Here is a 14729-nt window from a genome sequence, read left to right as displayed (position 1 = left end):
GCGAATTTCTTCATAGACTTAGGACTGACATATCTGTACTCCCTCCATTCTCTTACCCATCTCCTCTCTATCTTCTGAATGCGTACTTTGCGCTCATTCTTGGTTTCCTCAGTAGGTGTGCAGTACCCAGCATATATGTCATCAGGGATTTCAAACGCTGTATTTACATCAGGCCTCTTTCCTCCCTTCTGAGGCCTTTTACCATCGGCCATTTTCTTTAGTTGAGGAATTTGAACAATCGAATTCTCTGAAGAAGTATGCAACTTTTCTTCGAAGAACGTTGCAAATGAGTTAAGTTGATGAGAACCTAGTGATTCGGCAGCTGACATGTGTACCTGTGAACAGAGTATAGTTGCGAGGAATTTGGAGAGGTCATATGCGTTCTCAGAAGGTTTTTCAAAATGAACAAGTTTGAGGAATTTGACCAGATGAGTCTTGAAGATTTTCACTAAGCGTTCTTTGTCTTAGGTTCCAGAGTTGTATAGATCGAAGATCCACACAATTGAGGAATCTTGAAGAAAAATGATGCTTAGAGAAACGAATAAAGAACAGATGACTTTGTGAGGTGTTTAGTGTGTGAAGATATGAATAAAAACACTTTTGAAGATTTTGTAGATAATCATTCGAATCTACGAGGGCAGTAAAAGTAACTTTTATTTACCCTGGACGAAGAACACGACGAACTGGAGTGAGGAGATGTGAAGTTCGTATGTGCAGATCTTCCATGCCCTAACTTGGCGGAGGAAGACGGCTATGGCGGTGGTGGAGTGAAGATGTCCGCGGTCGGCGCGAGGACGTCGGCGACGAGGTCGAGGCAGTGAAGCTCTTCCTCACCGGCGGCGATGAAGTAGCGGCGGTGCTAGGGTTTGAGAAGCTCGAGCTGGAAAGAGAGGTCGAGCGGAGTAAAAGAAGTGAGGAAGGAAAGGAGGGGTATTTATAGCCACGGTGAAAAACTGCTCGCCCGAAGAAATTGGATGAACGTGCCCCTGACCCTTCTCATTCGCATGACATGTGTCACCCACGTAGTGAGAGGTGGAGATCATGTTAGATCGTGGGTGAGTGGATAAGTGTATCGTGGGATGCGGAACGGTTTGAGCGGCAAAACCGAAAATTTCGATACGATAGGTTTTAAAGTTCCGTTCGCAATTTCTTCAGCTGACAAGGAAACAGTGAAGATTTTGAATGAGTTTCAAATAGAACGCACATGAATTTGTGAACAGATTGGGTTGAGTATAGCATAGAGGGGAAGGGTCCGATCACATTCACTTAGCAGAAAACCAACTTGAAGAAATAGCAATAAGTGAATGCTGTAGAGGACATAAACTCATATATATATATAGCCAATGAAGAAAAACGACGGAACCAGTGAAGACTATGCAAAGTTGAAGAATATGAATAATTTGAGGAATTTCAACTTTTGCTGGCGGCGTGATCCACCGTATAAGAATGATGATTTCAGACACTGCGTACAATTATCGTAGAGTTCTGAGAATCAAATTCTTCGTTAATTTCTTCACACTAAGAGTGTTATTCTTCATTGATTTAAAGAAAAATGTTTCTTCATGTGTTGCACACCTAAGTCATCAATTTTGCATAAGTGTTAGGATGAGTGTCCTTTTCAAAGAACATTCGAAGACTCTAAGATATTTAGCTCACACCGCAACTTGCTAAATCTCTTCTCATCCAAGGGCTTTGTGAAGATATCGGCTAGCTGTTCTTCAGTCTTCACATGCTCAATAAAAATGTCGCCCTTCAACACATGATCACGAAGAAAATGATCACGAATCTGAATGTGCTTTGTCTTCGAGTGCTGAACTGGGTTGTGAGCAATCTTGATGGCACTCTCATTGTCACAGAAGAGAGGCACATTCTTCATGTTAACGTCGTAGTCCTTGAGAGTTTGCTTCATCCATAGCAATTGGGCACAACAAGAACCAGCGGCAATGTACTCAGCTTCAGCAGTAGATAGTGATACGCTGTTCTGTTTCTTCGAGGACCAACAGACCAAAGATCGTCCGAGGAAATGACATGTTTCAGATGTTGACTTGCGATCCACACGATCACCAGCATAGTCAGAGTCAGAATATCCAACAAGATCAAAAGTCGAGCCGTTGGGGTACCATAATCTAAGTGTTGGTGTGTGAGCTAGATATCGAAGAATATGCTTCACAGCCTTATGGTGTGATTCCTTCGGTGCAGCTTGAAATCGGGCACACATGCAAACACTAAGCATTATATCTGGCCTAGATGCACATAAGTATAATAAGGAACCTATCATGGAGCGGTATACCTTATGATCAAAGTCAATACCATTTTCATCAGTGCACAGATGGCCATTTGTGGGCATAGGAATTTTGACGCCTTTGCAATCTTGCATGCCGAATTTCTTCAGTACATCCTTGAGGTATTTCTCCTGAGATATGAATATGCCATTGTGTTGTTGACGAATTTGAAGACCTAAGAAGAATTTCAACTCTCCCATCCTAGACATTTGATATTCTTCACTCATCATATAGGCAAATTCATCACTATAACGTTGGTCAGTACAGCCAAAGATAATATCATCAACATATACTTGGCACACAAACAATTCACCATCATAAGATTTAGTGAAAAGAGTAGGGTCGAGTGAACCGGGTTTGAAGCCTTTCTTCATGAAGATTCCTTCAAAGTATCATACCAGCGCCTGCCTTGAGGCCATAGAGGGCCTTGTTGAGTCTGAAGACTTTGTCAGGATGCTTTGGATCTTCTAGGGGTTGAGCAACATATACTTCTTCCTCAAGCTTACCATTGAGGAATGCACTTTCACATCCATTTGATATAAGAGTGATATCATGATGGTTAGCATAAGCAAGTAATATGCGAATAGCCTCAAGTCTAGCAACAGGTGCAAAAGTTTCATCGAAATCAATTCCTTCAACATGTGTGTAGCCTTGAGCTACAAGCCGTGCCTTATTCCTCACCACAAGGCCATTTTCATCTTGCTTGTTGCGGTAGATCCACTTTGTGCCCGATGATATTGTGCTTGCGAGGATCTGGACGTTTGACCAGTTCCCAGACATTGTTGAGCTCGAACTGATGTAATTCTTCTTGCATGGCCTGAATCCACTCAGGCTCCAGAAATGCTTCATCTACCTTAGTGGGCTCTGTAATAGAGACAAAAGCATACTGCCCACAAAAGTTAGACAAATGTGAAGCTTTTGAGCATGTGAGAGGACCTGGCGCTTTGATGTCATTGATGATCTTTTCAACTTGCACTTCTTTTGCAATGCGAGGATGAGCTGGTTGTCGTTGAAGAATTTGATCAGCGTTTTCTTCAGCACCATTTTCTTCAGCATTTTCTTCAGGTGCATTAGCTCGACGTTCTTCATGTTCTGGAATGAATTCTTCAGCAGATTCTTCAGTAGGAATGACATCCTCAGTAGCCTTGAACTTGATAGTTTCCTCAGGTGCTGGTTCATCTATCACAGTAGGTAGGTGCTCTCTTTGCGAGCCATTAGTTTCATCGAACCGCACATCTACAGTTTCAACAACTTTGTGAAGAACGTTGTTGAAGACTCTGTAGGTGTGCGAGTCCTTTCCGTAACCAAGCATAAAACCTTCATGTGCTTTCGGTGCAAATTTTGAGTTGTGATGAGGATCTCTAATCCAACATTTAGCACCGAAGACTTTGAAATAACTTACATTGGGTTTCTTATCAGTGAGGAGTTCATAGGCAGTCTTTTGAAGAATTTGTGAAGATATACTCTGTTGATGATGTGGCACGCAGTATCAATTGCCTCAGTCCAGAAACGACGAGGCGTTTTGTATTCATCAAGCATAGTGCGAGCCATCTCAGCAAGAGTCCTGTTCTTGCGCTCCACGACGCCGTTCTGCTGAGGAGTGTAAGGAGCAGATAACTCATGAGATACCAAGTTCATCAAGATAGTCATCGAGACCAGAATTCTTGAACTCAGTGCCATTGTCACTTCTGATGTGCTATCTTCACACAAAGTTGGTTGAAGCCCTCGATGTGTAACGAGAATAATCATCAACAATAATGAAGCCATATTGAGATGCTTCATTTGAGATAGCAGAATAATGATTAGGACCAAAGAGATCCATGTGAAGCAATTCAAATGGGCGAGTGGTGGTCATGATAGTCTTCGCTGGATGCTTGGCCTTGGTCATCTTCCCAGCTTCACAGGCTCCGCATAGGTGATCCTTGAGGAATTTGACATTCTCGATGCCAATGACATGCTTCTTCTTCGCAAGCGTGTGCAAATTCCTCATGCCTGCATGACCAAGTCGTCGATGCCAGAGCCAGCCTTCTGAAGCTTTTGCAAGTAAGCACACGGCTGGTTGTGGTCCTGTAGAGAAATCAACAATATACAGGTCTCCTCTCCTAAAGCCTTCGAAGACTTTGGAATTGTCAGCTTCCATAACCACAACACAACGGTACTTGCCAAAGACAACAACCATATCAAGATCACAAAGCATTGAGACAGACATAAGGTTGTATCCTAAGGACTCAACAAGCATGACTTTGTCCATGTGTCGATCCTTTGTAATCGCAACCTTACCTAGACCTAATACCTGACTTTTGCCTTTGTCAGCAAAGATGATATGCTTCAGATGCGACGAAGATAATGGAGCATCCATCAATAGATTCTTGTCACCAGTCATGTGGTTTGTACATCCACTATCGAGGACCCACTCAGTGGCTTTGGGTTGATCATCCTGCAGATGAATTAGTGCAGCTTCAAACTCATATACTTCATCAGTGAAGAATATGACATCAATTCATCAGATCAATTTCATCAAGTAAGAGAACTGATAAAGCAATATGAGGACGTGAGAAATGAAAGTTCATTTATTCATGATTAGCCTGCGTCCTATCAGGCATGCTCAGGTCTCCAGCAAATTCTTCAGACGATTACGTGCATCTGGAGACCTGACCCTGCAGAAGAGATTAGTTCTTTTTCTTCACCATCCACATCTGAAGGGGTGGCAAAGAGTTCATCATTCTGCGAGCTCCATACGAGAAGGATGGCATAGAAGCCAATCCATTTCGTTTCACATAAGATGGGTTAGAGTAAGCATATGAGTAAGCAGAGAAATTCTTCGAGGAATTACGGACATAATGACTTGAAGAATAATGCACATATCCATAATCCTTAAATCTTCCCTACGAAACAGACGGGTTAGCATGATGATGTTCATATGAGGACTTTGATCCATGAGTTATTTGGTCCGTATGAGGAATTTGATCTGGGGTTCCTATTCTTCACAGGTGGCGTCATGATGACATTCACCTGAAGATTTTCAAGGCATCTTTTGGGAACCCAGATTTTCTTCATCGGGGAGCCGTTCCCGCAGTTAGTGCCAACATATCTAGCAAATACTTCACCATTCTGATTTTTGAATAGCTTATAGTTGGAGTCAATTGACTCATCAACAGAATGAGGAGATTCACATGCAAATCCAGATAAGTTAGATGGATCAACTGGAGGTCCCTTTGCAGCAACCCATGTAGTTTTGGGGTACTGCTCAGGCTTCCAATATGTACCATCAGCATTGAGTTTCCTCTCAAAGGCGATACCCTCTTTCCTAGGGTTCTTGTTGAGGATCTGCTTTTTAAGCACATCACAAAGAGCCTGATGCCCTTTGAGGCTTTTGTACATGCCTGTCGTGTACAATTCCTTCAGCCCTGCATTGTCAGTGATACTAGCAATGTCCTTAGATGAGGAATTAGTGATAGAAAAGGCATGTGAAGAATTTGAAACATTAGCAGCATTTGAACATTCAGGTGAAGCATTAGCAGATTCACGTTCAATGCACTTCAAGCATGGAGGAACAAATTCTTCCTGAGATGCGCTGATTTGTTGAGCAAGTAATGAATCGCGCTCCTTCTGAAGATCTTCATAACTCACTCTTGTTGGGGAACGTTGTAGAAAACAAAAAATTTCCTACGTTTCACCAAGATCAATCTATGGAGTCAACTAGCAACGACAGGAGAGTGCATCTACATACCCTTGTAGATCGCGCATGGAAGCGTTCAAGGAACGGGGATGAAGGAGTCGTACTCGTCGTGATCCAAATCACCGGAGATCCTAGCGCCGAACGGACGGCACCTCCGCGTTCAACACACGTACAGTCAGCGTGACGTCTCCTCCTTCTTGATCCAGGAAGGGGGAAGGAGAGGTTGATGAAGATCCAGCAGCACGACGGCGTGGTGGTGGATGCAGCAGTCACCGCAGCAGGGCTTCGCCGAGCTTCTGCGAGAGGGAGAGGTGTAGCAGGGGAGAGGGAGGCGCCAAGGCTTGAGGTGTTGCTGCCCTCCCTCCCCCCTCCTTTATATAGGCCCCCTAGGGGGGTGCGCCGGCCCTAGGAGATGGGATCTCCTAGGGGGGCAGCGGCCAAGGGGGTAGAGTACCCCCCAAGGCAAGTGGAGGCGCCCCCTCCCCTAGGGTTCCCAACCCTAGGCGCATGGGGGGCCCAAGGGGGGCGCACCAGCCCACTATGGGCTGGTTCCCCTCCCCACTTCAGCCCATGGGGCCCTCCGGGATGGGTGGCCCCACCCGGTGGACCCCCGGGACCCATCCGGTGGTCCCGGTACAATACTAGTGACCCCCGAAACTTTCCCGATGGCCGAAACTATACTTCCTATATATAATTCTTCACCTCCGGACAATTCTGGAACTCTTCGTGACGTCCAGGATCTCATCCGGGACTCCGAAAAACTTTCGGGTTACTGCATAATCATATCTATACAACCCTAGCGTCACCGAACCTTAAGTGTGTAGACCCTACGGGTTCGGGAGACAAGCACACATGACCGAGACGACTCTCTGGTCAATAACCAACAGCGGGATCTGGATACCCATGTTGGCTCCCACATGCTCCTCGATGATCTCATCGGATGAACCACGATGTCGAGGACCTAATCAATCCCGTACTCAATTCCCTTTGTCAATCGGTACGTTACTTGCCCGAGACTCGATCGTCGGTATCCCAATACCTTGTTCAGTCTCGTTACCGGCAAGTCACTTTACTCGTACCGTAATGCATGATCCCGTGATCAACCACTTGATCACACTGAGCTCATTATGATGATGCATTATCGAGTGGGCCTAGAGATACCTCTCCGTCATACGGAGTGACAAATCCCAGTCTCGATTCATGCCAACCCAACAGACACTTTCGGAGATACCTGTGATGTACCTTTATAGTCACCCAGTTACGTTGTGACATTTGGCACACCCAAGGCACTCCTACGGTATCTGGGAGTTGCACAATCTCATGGTCTAAGGAAATGATACTTGACATCCAGAAAAGCTACAGCAAACGAACTACACGATCTTTGTGCTATGCTTAGGTTTGGGTCTTGTCCATCACATCATTCTCGTAATGATGTGATCCCGTTATCAATGACATCCCCATGTCCATAGCCAGGAAACCATGACTATCTGTTGATCAACGAGCTAGTCAACTAGAGGCTCACTAGGGACACATTGTGGTCTATGTATTCACACATGTATTACGATTTCCGGACAATACAATTATAGCATGAATAATAGACAATTATCATGAACAAGGAAATATAATAATCATTTTATTATTGCCTCTAGGGCATATTTCCAACAGTCTCCCACTTGCACTAGAGTCAATCATCTAGTTACATTGTGATGAATCGAACACCCATGGAATTCTGGTGTTGATCATGTTTTGCTCTAGGGAGAGGTTTAGTCAACGGATCTACTACATTCAGGTCCGTATGTACTTTACAAATCTCTATGTCTCCATTTTGAACACTTTCACGAATGGAGTTGAAGCGATGCTTGATATGCCTGGTCTTCCTATGAAACCTGGGCTCCTTGGCAAGGGCAATAGCTCCAGTGTTGTCACAGAAGAGAGTCATCGGGGCCGACGCATTGGGTATGACTCCTAGGTCCGTAATGAACTCCTTCACCCAGACTGCTTCGTGTGCTGCCTCCGAGGCTGCCATGTACTCCGCTTCACATGTAGATCCCGCCACAACGCTTTGCTTGCAACTGCACCAGCTTACTGCCCCACCATTCAAAATATACACGTATCCGGTTTGTGACTTAGAGTCATCCAGATTTGTGTCAAAGCTAGCATCGATGTAACCCTTTACGACAAGCTCTTCGTCACCTCCATAAACGAGAAACATTTCCTTAGTCCTTTTCAGGTACTTCAGGATATTTTTGACCGCTGTCCAGTGTTCCATGCCGGGATTACTTTGGTACCTTCCTACCAAACTCACGGCAAGGTTTACATCAGGTCTGGTACACAGCATAGCATACATGATAGACCCTATGGCCGAGGCATAGGGGACGACACTCATCTTTTCTCTATCTTCTGCCGTGGTTGGGCATTGAGCCAAGCTCAATCTCGTACCTTGCAATACAGGCAAGAACCCCTTCTTTGACTGATCCATTTTGAACTTCTTCAATATCTTGTCAAGGTACGTACTCCGTGAAAGACCAATGAGGCGTCTCGATCTATCTCTATAGATCTTGATGGCTAATATATAAGCAGCTTCTCCAAGGTCCTTCATTGAAAAACACTTGTTCAAATAGGCCTTTATGCTTTCCAAGAATTCTATATCATTTCCCATCAACAGTATGTCATCCACATACAATATGAGAAATGTTATAGAGCTCCCACTCACTTTCTTGTAAATGCAGGCTTCTCCATAAGTCTGCATAAACCCAAACGCTTTGATCATCTCATCAAAGAAAATGTTCCAACTCTGAGATGCTTGCACCAGCCCATAAATCAAGCATTGGAGCTTGCACACCTTGTCAGCATTCTTAGGATCGACAAAACCTTCCGGTTGCATCATATACAATTCTTCCTTCAGGAAACCATTAAGGAATGCCGTTTTGACGTCCATTTGCCATATTTCATAATCATACAATGCGGCAATTGCTAACATGATTCGGACGGACTTCAGCTTCGCTACGGGTGAGAAAGTCTCATCGTAGTCAACCCCTTGAACTTGTCGATAACCCTTAGCGACAAACCGTGCTTTATAGATGGTCACATTACCATCCGCGTCTAACTTCTTCTTAAAGATCCATTTATTTTCTATGGCTCACCGATCAACGGGCAAGTCAGTCAAAGTCCATACTTCGTTTTCATACATGGATCCTATCTCGGATTTCATGGCTTCCAGCCATTTGTCGGAATCCGGGCCCGCCATCGCTTCTTCATAGTTCGAAGGTTCACCGTTGTCTAACAACATGATTTCCAAGACAGGGTTGCCGTACCACTCTGGTGCGGAACGTGTCCTTGTGGACCTACGAAGTTCAGTAGCAACTTGATCTGAAGTTTCATGATCATCATCAACAACTTCCTCTCTAGTCGGTGCAGGCACCTCGGGAACATTTTCTTGAGCTGCGCCACTTACCGGTTCAAGAGGTAATACTTCATCAAGTTCTACCTTCCTCCCACTTATTTCTTTCGAGAGAAACTTTTTCTCTAGAAAGGACCCATTCTTGGCAACAAAGATCTTGCCTTCGGATCTGAGGTAGAAGGTATACCCAACAGTTTCTTTAGGGTATCCTATGAAGACGCATTTTTCCAACTTGGGTTCGAGCTTTTCAAGTTGAAGTTTCTTGACATAAGCATCGCATCCCCAAACTTTTAGAAACGACAGCTTAGGTTTCTTCCCAAACCATAATTCATACGGTGTCGTCTCAACGGATTTTGACGGAGCCCTATTTAAAGTGAATGCGGCAGTCTCTAAAGCATAGCCCCAAAATGATAGCGGTAAATCGGTAAGAGACATCATAGATCGCACCATATCTAATAGAGTGCGATTACGACGTTCGGACACACCATTACGCTGAGGTGTTCCAGGCGGCGTGAGTTGTGAAACTATTCCACATTTTCTTAAGTGTGTGCCAAATTCGTGACTCAAGTATTCTCCCCCACGATCTGATCGCAAGAACTTGATTTTCCTGTCACGTTGATTCTCAACCTCACTCTGAATTCCTTGAACTTTTCAAAGGTCTCAGACTTGTGTTTCATTAAGTAGACATACCCATATCTACTCAAGTCATCAGTGAGGGTGAGAACATAACGATAGCCACCGCGAGCCTCAACACTCATTGGACCGCACACATCGGTATGTATGATTTCCAATAAGTTGGTTGCTCGCTCCATTGTGCCTAAGAATGGAGTCTTGGTCATTTTACCCATGAGGCATGGTTCGCACGTGTCAAATGATTCGTAATCAAGAGACTCTAAAAGTCCATCTGCATGGAGCTTCTTCATGCGTTTGACACCTATGTGACCAAGGCGGCAGTGCCACAAGTATGTGGGACTATCATTATCAACCTTACATCTTTTGGTATTCACACTATGAATATGTGTAGCATTATGCTCGAGATTCATTAAGAATAAACCATTCACCATTGGAGCATGACCATAAAACATATCTCTCATATAAATAGAACAACCATTATTCTCGGATTTAAATGAGTAGCCATCTCGTATTAAACGAGATCCTGATACAATGTTCATGCTCAAAGCTGGCACTAAATAACAATTATTGAGGTTTAAAACTAATCCCGTAGGTAAATGTAGAGGTAGCGTGCTGACGGCGATCACATCGACCTTGGAACCATTCCCGACGCGCATCGTCACCTCGTCCTTCGCCAGTCTTTGCTTATTCCGCAGCTCCTGCTTTGAGTTACAAATGTGAGCAACCGCACCGGTATCAAATACCCAGGAGCTACTACGAGTACTGGTAAGGTACACATCAATTACATGTATATCACATATACCTTTTGTGATGCCGGCCTTCTTGTCCGCTAAGTATTTGGGGCAGTTCCGCTTCCAGTGACCACTTCCCTTGCAATAAAAGCACTCAGTCTTCGGGCTTGGGTCCATTCTTTGGCTTCTTCCCGGCAGCTTGCTTACCAGGTACGGCAACTCCCTTGCCGTCCTTCTTGAAGTTATTCTTACCCTTGCCTTTCTTGAACTTAGTGGTTTTATTCACCATCAACACTTGATGTTCCTTTTTGACTTCTACCTCTGCTGATTTCAGCATTGCAAATACTTCAGGAATGGTCTTTTCCATCCCCTGCATATTAAAGTTCATCACAAAGCTCTTGTAGCTTGGTGGAAGCGACTGAAGGATTCTGTCAATGACCGCGTCATCCGGGAGATTAACTCCAGCTGAGTCAAGCGGTTATGCAACCCAGACATTTTGAGTATGTGCTCACTGACAGAACTATTTTCCTCCATCTTACAGCTGAAGAACTTGTCGGAGACTTCATATCTCTCGACCCGGGCATGAGCTTGGAAAACCATTTTCAGCTCTTCGAACATCTCATATGCTCCGTGTCGCTCAAAACGCTTTTGGAGCCCCGGTTCTAAGCTGTAAAGCATGCCACACTGAACGAGGGAGTAATCATCAGCACGTGTCTGCCAAGCGTTCATAACGTCTTGGTTCTATGGGACGGGTGCGTCACCTAGCGGTGCTTCTAGGACATAATCTTTCTTGGCAGCTATGAGGATGATCCTCAGGTTCCGGACCCAGTCCGTATAGTTGCTGCCATCGTCTTTCAGCTTGGTTTTCTCTGGGAACGCGTTGAAGTTGAGGACAACATTGGCCATTTGATCTACAAGACATATGTAAAGATTTTAGACTAAGTTCATGATAATTAAGTTCATCTAATCAAATTATTCAATGAACTCCCACTTAGATAGACATCCCTCCAGTCATCTAAGTTTAACATGATCCGAGTTGACTAGGCCGTGTCCGATCATCACGTGAGACGGACTAGTCAACATCGGTGAACATCTTCATGTTGATCGTATCTTCTATACGACTCATGCTCGACCTTTCGGTCTTCTGTGTTCCGAGGCCATGTTTGTACATGCTAGGCTAGTCAAGTCAACCTAAGTGTATTGCGTGTGTAAATCTGTCTTACACCCGTTGTTGTGAACGTTGGAATCTATCACACCCGATCATCACGTGGTGCTTCGAAACAACGAACTGTCGCAACGGCGCACAGTTAGGGGGAACACTTTCTTGAAATTATTATGAGGGATCATCTTATTTACTACCGTCGTTCTAAGTAAACAAGATGCAAAAACATGATAAACATCTCATGCAATCAAATAATAGTGACATGATATGGCCAATATCATATAGCTCCTGTTATCTCCATCTTGGGGCTCCATGATCATCTTGTCACCGGCATGACACCATGATTTCCATCATCATGATCTCCATCATCGTGTCTCCATGAAGTTGCTCGCCAACTATTACTTCTACTACTATGGCTAACACGTTTAGCAATAAAGTAAAGTAATTTACATGGCGTTTCTCAATGACATGCATGTCATACAAAAAATAAAGACAACTCCTATGGCTCCTGCCGGTTGTCATACTCATCGACATGCAAGTCGTGATTCCTATTACAAGAACATGATCTCATACATCACATATATCATTCATCATTCATCACAACTTTGGCCATATCACATCACAAAACACTTGTTGCAAAAACAAGTTAGACGTCCTCTAATTGTTGTTGCAAGTTTTACGTGGCTGCAAGAGGGTTCTAGCAAGAACGTTTTCTTACCTACGTTAAAGCCACAACATGATTTGTCAACTTCTATTTACCCTTCATAAGGACCCTTTTCGTCGAATCCGCTCCAACTAAAGTGGGAGAGACAGACACCCGCCAGCCACCTTATGCAACTAGTGCATGTCAGTCGGTGGAACCGGTCTCACGTAAGCGTACGTGTAAGGTTGGTCCGGGCCGCTTCATCCCACAATACCGCTGAAGCAAAATAAGACTAGTAGCGGCAAGAAAGTTGACAACATCTACGCCCACAACAAATTGTGTTCTACTCATGCAAAGAGAACTACGCATAGACCTAGCTCATGATACCACTGTTGGGGAACGTTGCAGAAAACAAAAAATTTCCTACGTTTCACCAAGATCAATCTATGGAGTCAACTAGCAACGAGAGGAGAGTGCATCTACATACCCTTGTAGATCGCGCGTGGAAGCGTTCAAGGAACGGGGATGAAGGAGTCGTACTCGTCGTGATCCAAATCACCAGAGATCCTAGCGCCGAACGGACGGCACCTCCGCGTTCAACACATGTACGGTCAGCGTGACGTCTCCTCCTTCTTGATCCAGCAATGGGGAAGGAGAGGTTGATGAAGATCCAGCAGCACAACGGCGTGTTGGTGGATGCAGCAGTCACCGCAGCAGGGCTTCGCCGAGCTTCTGCGAGAGGGAGAGGTGTAGCAGGGGAGAGGGAGGCGCCAAGGCTTGAGGTGTTGCTGCCCTCCCTCCCCCCTCCTTTATATAGGCCCCCTAGGGGGGTGCGCCGGCCCTGGGAGATGGGATCTCCTAGGGGGGCGGCGGCCAAGGGGGTAGAGTACCCCCCCCCCCCAAGGCAAGTGGAGGCAGCCCCTCCCCTAGGGTTCCCAACCCTAGGTGCATCGGGGGCCCAAGGGGGGGCGCACCAGCCCACTATGGGCTGGTTCCCCTCCCCACTTCAGCCCATGGGGCCCTCCGGGATGGGTGGACCCACCCGGTGGACCCCGGGACCCATCCGGTGGTCCCGGTACAATACCGGTGACCCCCGAAACTTTCCCGATGGCCGAAATTATGCTTCCTATATATAATTCTTCACCTCCGGACAATTCCGGAACTCCGCGTGACGTCCAGGATCTCATCCGGGACTCCGAACAACTTTCGGATTACTGCATACTCATATCTATACAACCCTAGCGTCACCGAACCTTAAGTGTGTAGACCCTACGGGTTCGGGAGACAAGCACACATGACCGAGAAGACTCTCTGGTCAATAACCAACAGTGGGATCTGGATACCCATGTTGGCTCCCACATGCTCCTCGATGATCTCATCGGATGAACCACGATGTCGAGGACCTAATCAATCCCGTACTCAATTCCCTTTGTCAATCGGTACATTACTTGCCCGAGACTCGATCGTCGGTATCCCAATACCTTGTTTAGTCTCGTTACCGGCAAGTCACTTTACTCGTACCGTAATGCATGATCCTGTGATCAACCACTTGATCACATTGAGCTCATTATGATGATGCATTACCGAGTGGGCCCAGAGATACCTCTCCGTCATACGGAGTGACAAATCCCAGTCTCGATTCGTGCCAACTCAACAGACACTTTCGGAGATACCTGTAGAGCATCTTTATAGTCGCCCAGTTACGTTGTGACGTTTGGCACACCCAAGGCACTCCTACGGTATCCGGGAGTTGCACAATCTCATGGTGTAAGGAAATGATACTTGACATCCAGAAAAGCTACAGCAAACGAACTACACGATCTTTGTGCTATGCTTAGGTTTGGGTCTTGTCCATCACATCATTCTCCTAATGATGTGATCCCGTTATCAATGACATCCCCATGTCCATAGCCAGGAAACCATGACTATCTGTTGATCAACGAGCTAGTCAACTAGAGGCTCACTAGGGACACATTGTGGTCTATGTATTCACACATGTATTACGATTTCCGGACAATACAAATATAGCATGAATAATAGACAATTATCATGAATAAGGAAATATAATAATCATTTTATTATTGCCTCTAGGGCATATTTCCAACAACTCTTAGCTTCTCAAGGTCTTGCTTTCTTTGAAGAAATTCATAAGAAAGCTTCTCATGATCCGATAAGAGAGTGTTATGTAGATCTTGAAGG

This window comes from Triticum urartu, chromosome 2 (genome assembly GCF_003073215.2).
Source record: "Triticum urartu cultivar G1812 chromosome 2, Tu2.1, whole genome shotgun sequence".
NCBI classification, from domain to species: Eukaryota; Viridiplantae; Streptophyta; class Magnoliopsida; order Poales; family Poaceae; genus Triticum; species Triticum urartu.
The sequence above is the reverse complement of the archived record's forward strand: the minus strand, read 5'-3'. Positions refer to the sequence as shown.